The 9,670-nt window shown below is 34.0% G+C and overlaps 1 pseudogene; it reads right to left on the reverse strand.

Moving 5' to 3' along the window:
- Positions 1-1,951: 1,951 nt before the first annotated feature.
- LOC149266253 (cationic amino acid transporter 6, chloroplastic pseudogene) lies at positions 1,952-2,911 on the reverse strand (annotated as a pseudogene).
- Between the last annotated feature and the right edge of the window lie 6,759 nt (positions 2,912-9,670).

Here is a 9,670-nt window from a genome sequence, read left to right on the forward strand (position 1 = left end):
TCGATTTTTTCTTTGGAAAACAAAAACTAAAACTAACACATAAAAAATAATCTTATATATTTTTTTAGAAAGAAAATTTTTATATATATTAATAAATGTACATTAATATTATTCCCTACAAAATATATATATATATATATGTATATTGTAGGGAATAATATTAATGTACAACACACACACACACACACACATATATATATATATATAATATGGTGTATGAATATGGAATCAATATTTTTTTAAAGCACAATGAACTAACAACTTACTACGTAATTAAAAAAAATAAATCTTTAAATGAGTTATATTAACTTTATATATATATATATATATATATATATATATATATATATATATATATATATATATATATATATAATATAATATATATATATATATATATTATATATATATTATATATATATATATCATGTTAATTTATATTACACATTATATCATGAAAATTGTTATTTGGTTAAGAGTTTATCTTTCTAGGATATAAAGAAATAGGTTAACAAGCTTTCCTCTTAAGGATCACTAATGAATAATTATAAATGGCATAGTTTTCCTTGAATAACAAAGATAAGTTAGCTTGTATTCATAAATAACATCGAGTAATGATTATCCCTAATACTAATTTGACAATTCAATTATGATAAATTTTCTCACTCAACTAAATAAAATAAAATAAAATAAATAAAAATAAATTATATAATTACGCCACTATATCAATGAATTAAATTCACAACACTAACCTCCTTGCATATCTAAATCATGTGATTAAAACATATTTAAATTAAAAATTTACCATGCCATTTGTTAATTTCTACCGACTAAAATTGAGAAGGAGGATTCAAAAATGTTGTGACACCTATCATACTTACTATCACCAATCGTTTCAATTTATCTTGGCAATCACCAAGAATATCAATTTCGCGTCGCCATCACTTACCATTTCAATAACAATATCAATTTCGCCGCCATCACTTACCATTTCAATTGGACTCCTCCATGCAGGTACACACATTAGATGAAGTGTCGTCGATGTACGATAGTGTCTGTCCATAGTGATGTTTCTAATTAAAATTTATAGAGTTGCATGGATGTGAGGGATGAAACGTCATAAGGTCAGATACATGGGAAGGATTATTACAGACAATTTTAGATTTCCGCGTCAATTTTTGCCTCGGTGAGGAAACATTAATAATTTGTTGCAACGACCGTATGTATGTAATTGATTCTTCAATTTGTTACAACTATCATATGTACGTAATTGATTCTTCAATTTTCTATGGTGTACAGAATATTTGTAAGATTTTTGAGATACACAGATCTAGATTTGCAAAACAATAAACAAGCTCTCAAGAGAAGGAAGGAAGCGAGCAAGAATTGAGAAAAGAATAAATATTATTGATTCTACAATATTAGTTTTAGAATAAATACATAAAAGCAACTAAGTTAAGCTTAGTTGTACATGCAATAACTAAAGCTAACTAAAGCTAAGTGTGCTTTATCTTATGTTAATGTGTACATGTGCCACATGCAAGCAATAAGTTAACTAGAGCTAATCTAGGTGCATGTACACCAACACAGCTAGTCTAAGTGCATGTACACCAACACCGCCCCTTAAGCATAACTTATGTGTCGTACCCAATGTAGCTGAAGTAAACGTTGGCCGCAGCATTGAACACCCCGTTTACCCCAAACGGTGCAAAACCCCCCGGGTTCGTCGGATTGGCGGGCTCTGTCAAGTTCTTAACGTGTCCCTTGGCAAAACCGATTATAATAATGAACAAAATGAATCCCGGATGCAGAGCGGTCAACACCATATTAACAGCAACACGGCCATTTTAGGTACCCATAGACAATGCATAAAAAGGAGGAAAGAGGGAAAACCCAGTGGGAAGAAAACCCCCCCTCAAAATATAATGCAAAAGTAGAGAAAAGACAACTGCTAGGCAGTCGTGTCCTTCACCCTGAGACGATCTCGCTCTATGACATGACCCTCCATGACGGCCGGTGGGCCAGGCGTTGATGATGCTGTTGCTGCCGCCCGACGTTCGGCATCGTAGCTTGCATTCACGTTGTAAACACTATAGAAAACGACGGCAACTAGGGAGAAAATAGAGAATCGCAAGTATGATCTCTTGCCCAGAGAACCCAACAAGAAGACGTTGAGGAAGATGGAAGTGGCGGCTATCCACGGCATACCCGCCACGCCCCACTCGCGCGGCTGTTTGGCCTCGGGAACGAGTGCCGAGAAAACATAGGTGAGGGCGATCGCCGCGAGGCCGCATATAGGTAGACTCCATGGGCCCCCTTGGAACTGCCACAGAGTGGCGAATCCGATGGCGATGCCTGACAGCACCGACAGGAACCCGAGCGTCGGCCATGGATTCGTCTTCTTCCCGATGACCACATAGCGCTTGTAGATGAGAGCGTTGGCCACCATGTAGAACACAAAGAGTGTCCCTATGGATATCAGGTCGAGTAAAATTGACGGATCGGTAAACAGCGCTATTGCCGCAGTGCAGATTCCGAGAAAGATGGATGCGTTCAAGGGTGTGCCAGTCTTGGAATTGACTTTGGCAAACCAGTTGGGAATCACATGAGAGCGGCCAATGACACACATATAACGTGCCTGTCCCAGCATCGCTACCAGTAGCGACGTTAGAATCCCCAAACTCGCACCCGCACCCACTACATTTGATACCCATCCCCACCTGGGATCGTTCTTGAAAGCCATCGAGAATGGGGCATCTATATTTATCATATCATATGGGACCAATGTGCACATCGCTGTAGACATGAGACAGTAGAGAACAGTGACTATAATGATAGAACCGGAGACCCCGATTGGAATATCTGTGGCGTGAAATTTAACTTCCTCAGCCGTTGTCGCCACCGCATCGTTTCAGCTGAACCAACAAGGCTTTATACCTTGTGAAAAAATATTGAATGTTCTCAAAGTTTCTCAGATCTAATGAGTTTAACTCATTTTTGAGAATGTGACCTTGCATTTCATCCTGTTTTCCAAACAATCCTTCCAAAATTTTCCATACTTCATTTGGAGTTGAATATGATTCAACATGAAATAGCAGTTCCGGAGAAATAGATAAACATAGGATGCCGAAGGCCTCGTCCATGGATTGAAATATCTTGTTTTCTCCATTGCCGATGTTGGTTCAACTTCCGTTTCCATGGTTATTCGAAATAAGCCTCTACTTCTGAGATGAAGTTGAATCTTTGGCTTCCATTCGAAATAATTATATGGAGTGAGAATTTCCGATTGTGGAAACTCCAATTTAGACTACATTCTTTATTGTTGCTTCAATCTTCTGAACCTGCAAATAAAATTGCTTGTGCACTGATTGCAAATCCCTGTGCTCTGATACCATGTAAGATTTTTGATATACACAGATCTAGATTTGGAAAACAATAAACAAGCTTGCAAGAGAAGGAAGGAATCGAGCAAGAATTGAGAAAAGAATAAAAATTATTGATTCTACAATATTAGTTTTAGAATAAATACATAAAAGAAACTAAGTTAAGCTTATTTGTACATGCAATAACTAAAGCTAACTAAAGCTAAGTGTGCTTTATCTTATGTTAATGTGTACATGTGCCACATGCAAGCAATAAGTTAACTGGAGCTAATCTAGGTGCATGTACACCAACACAGCTAGTCTAAGTGCATGTACACCAACAATATTTATAATAAATGTGTATAGCTTTTCAAATTTTGATTGTTTTTGAGATTTGCAAGCTTTAACCATAGTTCAGGGAATTAGGACACTAAGAGGCCTTGGATGACGAATATGCATGATTTTCTTGCTGCAAAATCACTGTTGCAACTTTTTGAAGGTGATCTCTCATGCAGTCACCAAATCTCATATGGCTTAAGTGGGTGACATTTTCATGGTCCTCCCAGTCGTCGAGGATTCCCACGAAAAAATGAACGGTTTAGAGATGCTGGAACAAACTCAGAAACAATGCATCCAGAAGAATTGGAAGTAAAGAAAATTTTGTTGCGTTAGTGTTTTAATATTAATTTTCTATTATTAATATGGGCAACATAGGTCTAATGGATTGGCAATATTGTAGTAGTGAGAAACATGCCTGAGTAAATTTGGGAAATTATAAAATGTAATAATATAGATAATCAAACGACCAATGTAAAAACACACTATAGCTATTTGATGTTGGAATTTTCATTCAATTTAATCTTCAAAGTAATCTCTGATTCTGGAATTTTCGTTTTTTACATATCTTTCACTTTTCCATATATTTACGTCGATAACATTGGTAGTAGCATTCAAGAAAATTCAGGTTCTTACGTTTTGAAAACTAGAAGGAAGTCAATACATTTGTAGTGAATTTGACAAATCGAAACGAACTCTCCTCCAACCTTGATTTCATTCTCATGGATGCTCGACAGCTCATTTGTTTACCATTAAGAAATGAAAAAGTTCAACGATTTGTTTACCATTAAGAAATGAAAATGGCATTCCTTTGGGTCATTTATATTTTAGGTTTTTGTCTTTTTGGGATAAGGAAATGATGATGTATAATGTTAATAATTTTAAAGGAAATAGTGATGTATAATGTTAATTATTATTTCTTTGATATATTATTGAAAATTTATTAAAAATTTAATGGATGATTGCATAAGAAAATTTCTCTCACTTCACATTTTGAATATAATACTATGTTTATTGGACTATGTAGTAGTGATACATTACTTTTACTAAAAAAAGGAATTGAAAATACAAATCCTCAATATCGCTTCTAAAATGGTTGAAGTTATAGAAACAACAAAGATTCAACCACATTTCCAGTTGTACAATTTAGATAAAACTCAAAAGAGAGTAGCTTTGGTTTATACAGTAAGTGGTGGCTTTCAGGTTTGTAATTTTAAGGGGATATTTTGTTTACAGTCGAGGAAATATACAGTAATGTAAACATTGATGTTAAGTTTGAGATGTAAACTCTATAGGTTTTTTAAGTTTGAGATGTAAATTTTATAGGTTTTTTCTTATGCTTCCTCGTATGGTGTTTATAGATGAATCATCTTATTAGAGTCATAAGTAATTCTCTGTGAAGGTGTGTAATAACCTCCTATGTCCTAGTAAAAAAAAATAGTAGTTCAACTATTGTTAATAATCGAATGGAAGCCATAATTGATCTTTTTGGAATAACTATGATGATGTAATTAATTGATTTGAATAATATTAAAAATATCACTTTGGATAACTAACTTGGAAAAGAATAGGTGAATGAATGAGATCATTATTCCAATCCATAATCCAATGTGAATGGATAGGATGGAAATAAAACTTTCCCAAATCACCCCTAAAAAGCGAGAAAAATATAAGAAAATCACCCAGTGTGGGGGGACAACACTGGAATGGGTGAATAAAGCATCGTAGTGGAAAAGATGGGTTTTAAAGGAAAAAAATCTATTTAGAAAAAAATAGGAAAATCCTAGGTTATGGGGATTGGTAGAACCCATAAAAACGGGACGTCATTATGGAAAGTCTGTTAGGAAAGAATGCCTTTACGACAATAGCAAAGAGTTGTTGATTCTAGGTGAAAGAGGATCTTAGCACGGAGGAGAACTAGAAGAGGAGGTTCATGATTTGGAGGCAAATCGTTCTTTTCAAGTTACTTCAGCTATTACTATAAGGAGTTCTTTAGATAGGAAAACGTTTCTAAAAATTCTGTAATGATGATCCGTGTGTGGGTAATTGAATGAAATTAATGATATTATTTGAATGCAAACGACTAGGTGGTGAACCTGTAAGTTGTTGTCTAATTATCCTACCAACTATGTGGTTTTTTATTAAGTTGGTCTCTTTATGTGATTTATTTATTTTAGAGTACAAGAATGTAGTCAAATTAGAGTATTTTGTTATGATTTATTTGCTCAAGATAGGGAGGTGCAAAAAAATTAGAGTAATTTGATATGTGATTTATTTACTTTAGAATATAGAGAGATGCAAACAAATTAGAGTAATTTGATATGTGATTTATTTACTTTAGAATACAGAGATGCAAAAAAATTAGAGTATTTTAATCTGTGATTTATTTACTTTACATGCAGAGATGTAGACAATTAGAGTAATTTGATTTACAACTGGGAATCCGCGAAGGATTAAAATTACAATGCTGGGATATAATGAATTATTTAACTGTTAATTGTTCTACAATATGTTGGGAAATGAAAATGTAACTACTTACATGTATTAGTAGTAGTTAGACTTGTGTTTATTGTAATAAATTCTGAGGAACAATTAATAATATAGTTTGGGAAAAGGGCATAACTGTCATTAGATCAAATTGGGTTGACATAACTATAAACTTATGACTCAAGTGCGTATGCACAACTATACATGAAGTGTAGATCCTATCTCAATGAAATTAGAACCCTGACCTACCACTCGTCTTTTGGCATGTAGCCACCTAAAATCCCATTAATTGTTAAGGTTATACTATTATTATTGGTAATCAAGATATACAAGTGCTTCAAGAAAAATGATAGAGGTTGTGGCCTGTATAAAGATAAAATGAATTTAACCAAAGGCATTAAGAAATCATCCCAGGGGTGGGCTGAAAGCATTTTAGGCCATTAAAAGTGTAACGTTATTATAATTATGACCTTAAGTGTTAACTAGGGATAAGAAAACCCAACAACATGATTATAGCGAAAGAGAACATAGTTATAAATAAGAAGAACGAGAATGATTCAAAACGATTTGAGAATTTGAAGAAGACATTTTACTCTTGACAATAGAACCATAATTACAAACAAACAAATTAGAATCTAAAACATACTCTTAAATCGACAACTTCGTACATATGCAAACAGGGAAAAACCATCATAAAGAGGAAGAAAAATAAAAACATAAATATAAGACAACATTCCTGTAAAATAACCACCATAGACAGAGTCAAGTGCACTTTGAATATACTGTAGGACTGGCTCATTTTCAAGCTCATTACCAGCTATATAATGAATTATTAAATATAGAAAAGCTTAATATGCGTAAGAGGAAAATCCACTGAGCTTATATTGTAAGCATTTAGATTACACAATGATATATAATGTAGTCATAGCTTATATATTTTGATTTGTAGATTCTAGAATACAAAACTAAACTAACACTTGGTTGTATAAAATTCAATGAACAAGAATAATAGATGAAATTATCTAGTGTTTGGCACCTTAACCTCAAACAAGGGTGAGATTCACAGAGTAAGATTTCTTCAATTCGATTGGAATGTCGTAAATGAACTCAAACATCATAAATAAGTAAAAATAACCCTTTGGGGAAACAAAGTGTCACTCTGAGATTTAATAATTAGTGAAGTATTATAAAAGGAAGTCACATCATTGCTCACGGTTGGATTAGAAGGGAACAACAATATAGGGGAACTTTGTTGTACCAACCTAGACTAGGTATAGTTGACCAAATCTGGAAGGAAAAGATAGCACATGAGCTAGTGAAGAGGGTGTGAACAACAACAAGGATGCTATCGAAATCTTTGAGGTAAGGGGTCTAACACTCTTACCTGGAATTGAAACAAAAGAAGAATGATTTTAGTTGACTAAAGTAACAGAAATAATAGGAAGAAATATTCACAGTTAATCAGGGTAAACAATATACCTACAAAGTGTGACATGGGATAAATGATAATGGTGGTGCCAAGCCCCTTTTCCACCATATATGCGTAACAAAATTTAACTATAAACGTCAGGAAAGGGTTAGATATAATTGAAACATCATAAATTATTTTTCATAAGCGACAATTAAGGGGGTTCACCTACTGGTCGACTCTCGTGAGGAAAATGAGTAGAATAACAATCTTGGACTAGAAAGCCGCAAAAACAACCACATGATCCCTGCCATTGAAACCCAAATTGTAAGAGTTAACTGTAATTTTTTAGGGACATCTTGAGGCAAGGAGAAAGGAAACACAGTCACCGAGGATACATGGATGATAGAGCTCCGGTGGAAGGAAATAACTCATTGAGGGGATGTTGTTGGGAGACTGAGTTTGTGATGATATCTCTCGAACATAAGCAAGAAACATTCCATAGTAAGGAATGAGGTAAGAGACCTCATGTTCCCTTCGTGGATGTCACTTGGATTGAGCATCAAAGCCACCCATCCATCATATTCTATATCAAGGGAAAATCGAATTAAAAAAGAAAACTAATTTTTACCCAAGTAGGTAGTATAATATTTACCTGAACATCCATCATCCTCATCTCAGAAATGTCCATATTATATTCACTGACCACCAGAGCCTCACTACTGAACCTACTTTAGGAATAGGCCAAAACACTTGAGAAGTTAAACCAAAACTTTTCTAGCAGAATAACAACCAAGGTAGCACTCAAAATGATAAAATAGAGTGATGAGCTTTAAATTACCTGGTAACGTGTTGAACATCGCAGTTTACTTAAAAGCCTCAAATTCCAGGATCAAGTGACAAATTGTTGATGGTATGGAATAAAAGGTGTTGAAGGTTAACTATGATAGAGTTTAGTGGTGGCTGCACTAGAGTCCACCTCAAGGTATGTTACATATGGTATCAGAGCCCATGTTTAACACTAGGCCTAATTTGGTTCACCACAATATATATATATATATATATATATATATATATATATATATATATATATATATATATATAGATATATATATATATATATATATATATTTATATATATATTATTTTTCTTTTATTTGTATACTATAAGTGCTGGAAACATAATGATGTTGTGGATATAAGGTACATAGGTACAACAAATTGATACATTTGGGAAATAAATCATTTCCGACACTTATGTCCGGAGGGGAGGGATTGTATGTGGAGCTGGGAGGGGAAGGCACTACCTCTAATCCCAACTCTCAGATTATGGAGGTTATAAAGAATTTATAGAAAGAATTGGCACAACTCATAAGCAACAAAGAACGACTATTAAAGGCAAGTGAGGATCAAGAATGTATGATAAGAGAATTAACCAACAAATCTAACAATAAAAATGGAGAAGCAGAAGGGTTGAAATGGAAGAAAGTAGAGACAATGCCAAAAAAATCTGGAAGTGATGAAGAATCTGAGAAAATAGATTCTAAATCCCATAAGGATAAAAAAAGAGGGACTTATAGGGAGAATTCCAGAAAATTAAATCCCCTGCCTTTGACGGGGAAAGGGAGGAAGATGTTGAAGCTTGGCTTTTGAATATGGTCAAATACTTTCAAGTGTATGAATATGAAAGAAACTAGAAATAAATATTGATTATTTAGCAGCTGCAGGGGGAATCCACCCTATGGTGGGAGGACATAAAAATTATACATTTGTTGGATGAGAAAACAATTTCATGGGAAGAATTTCAACAGAAATTTAAATCTCATTATTTGAGTGAGAGATATTATGACGATAATGCAAAAGAATTCCATGAGCTAAGGTTAGGGAATCTTACCATGGATGAGTTTGTGACAAAATTCACCAACTTACTTCGGTATGTGCCATACATTAGAGAGGAAAAAGCCAAGGTACATATATTTATGAAATGTCTACTAGCAGTGTATAAGGAAATGATTTTATTCAACGATCCGAAGACTATGGATGAAGCAGTGCAAAAAGCTGGACTTTTCTAACAACA

This window comes from Pinus tabuliformis, chromosome 6, assembly GCF_031772625.1.
Source record: "Pinus tabuliformis cultivar Carrire ecotype Pingquan chromosome 6, CPIR1, whole genome shotgun sequence".
Classification (NCBI taxonomy): domain Eukaryota; kingdom Viridiplantae; phylum Streptophyta; class Pinopsida; order Pinales; family Pinaceae; genus Pinus; species Pinus tabuliformis.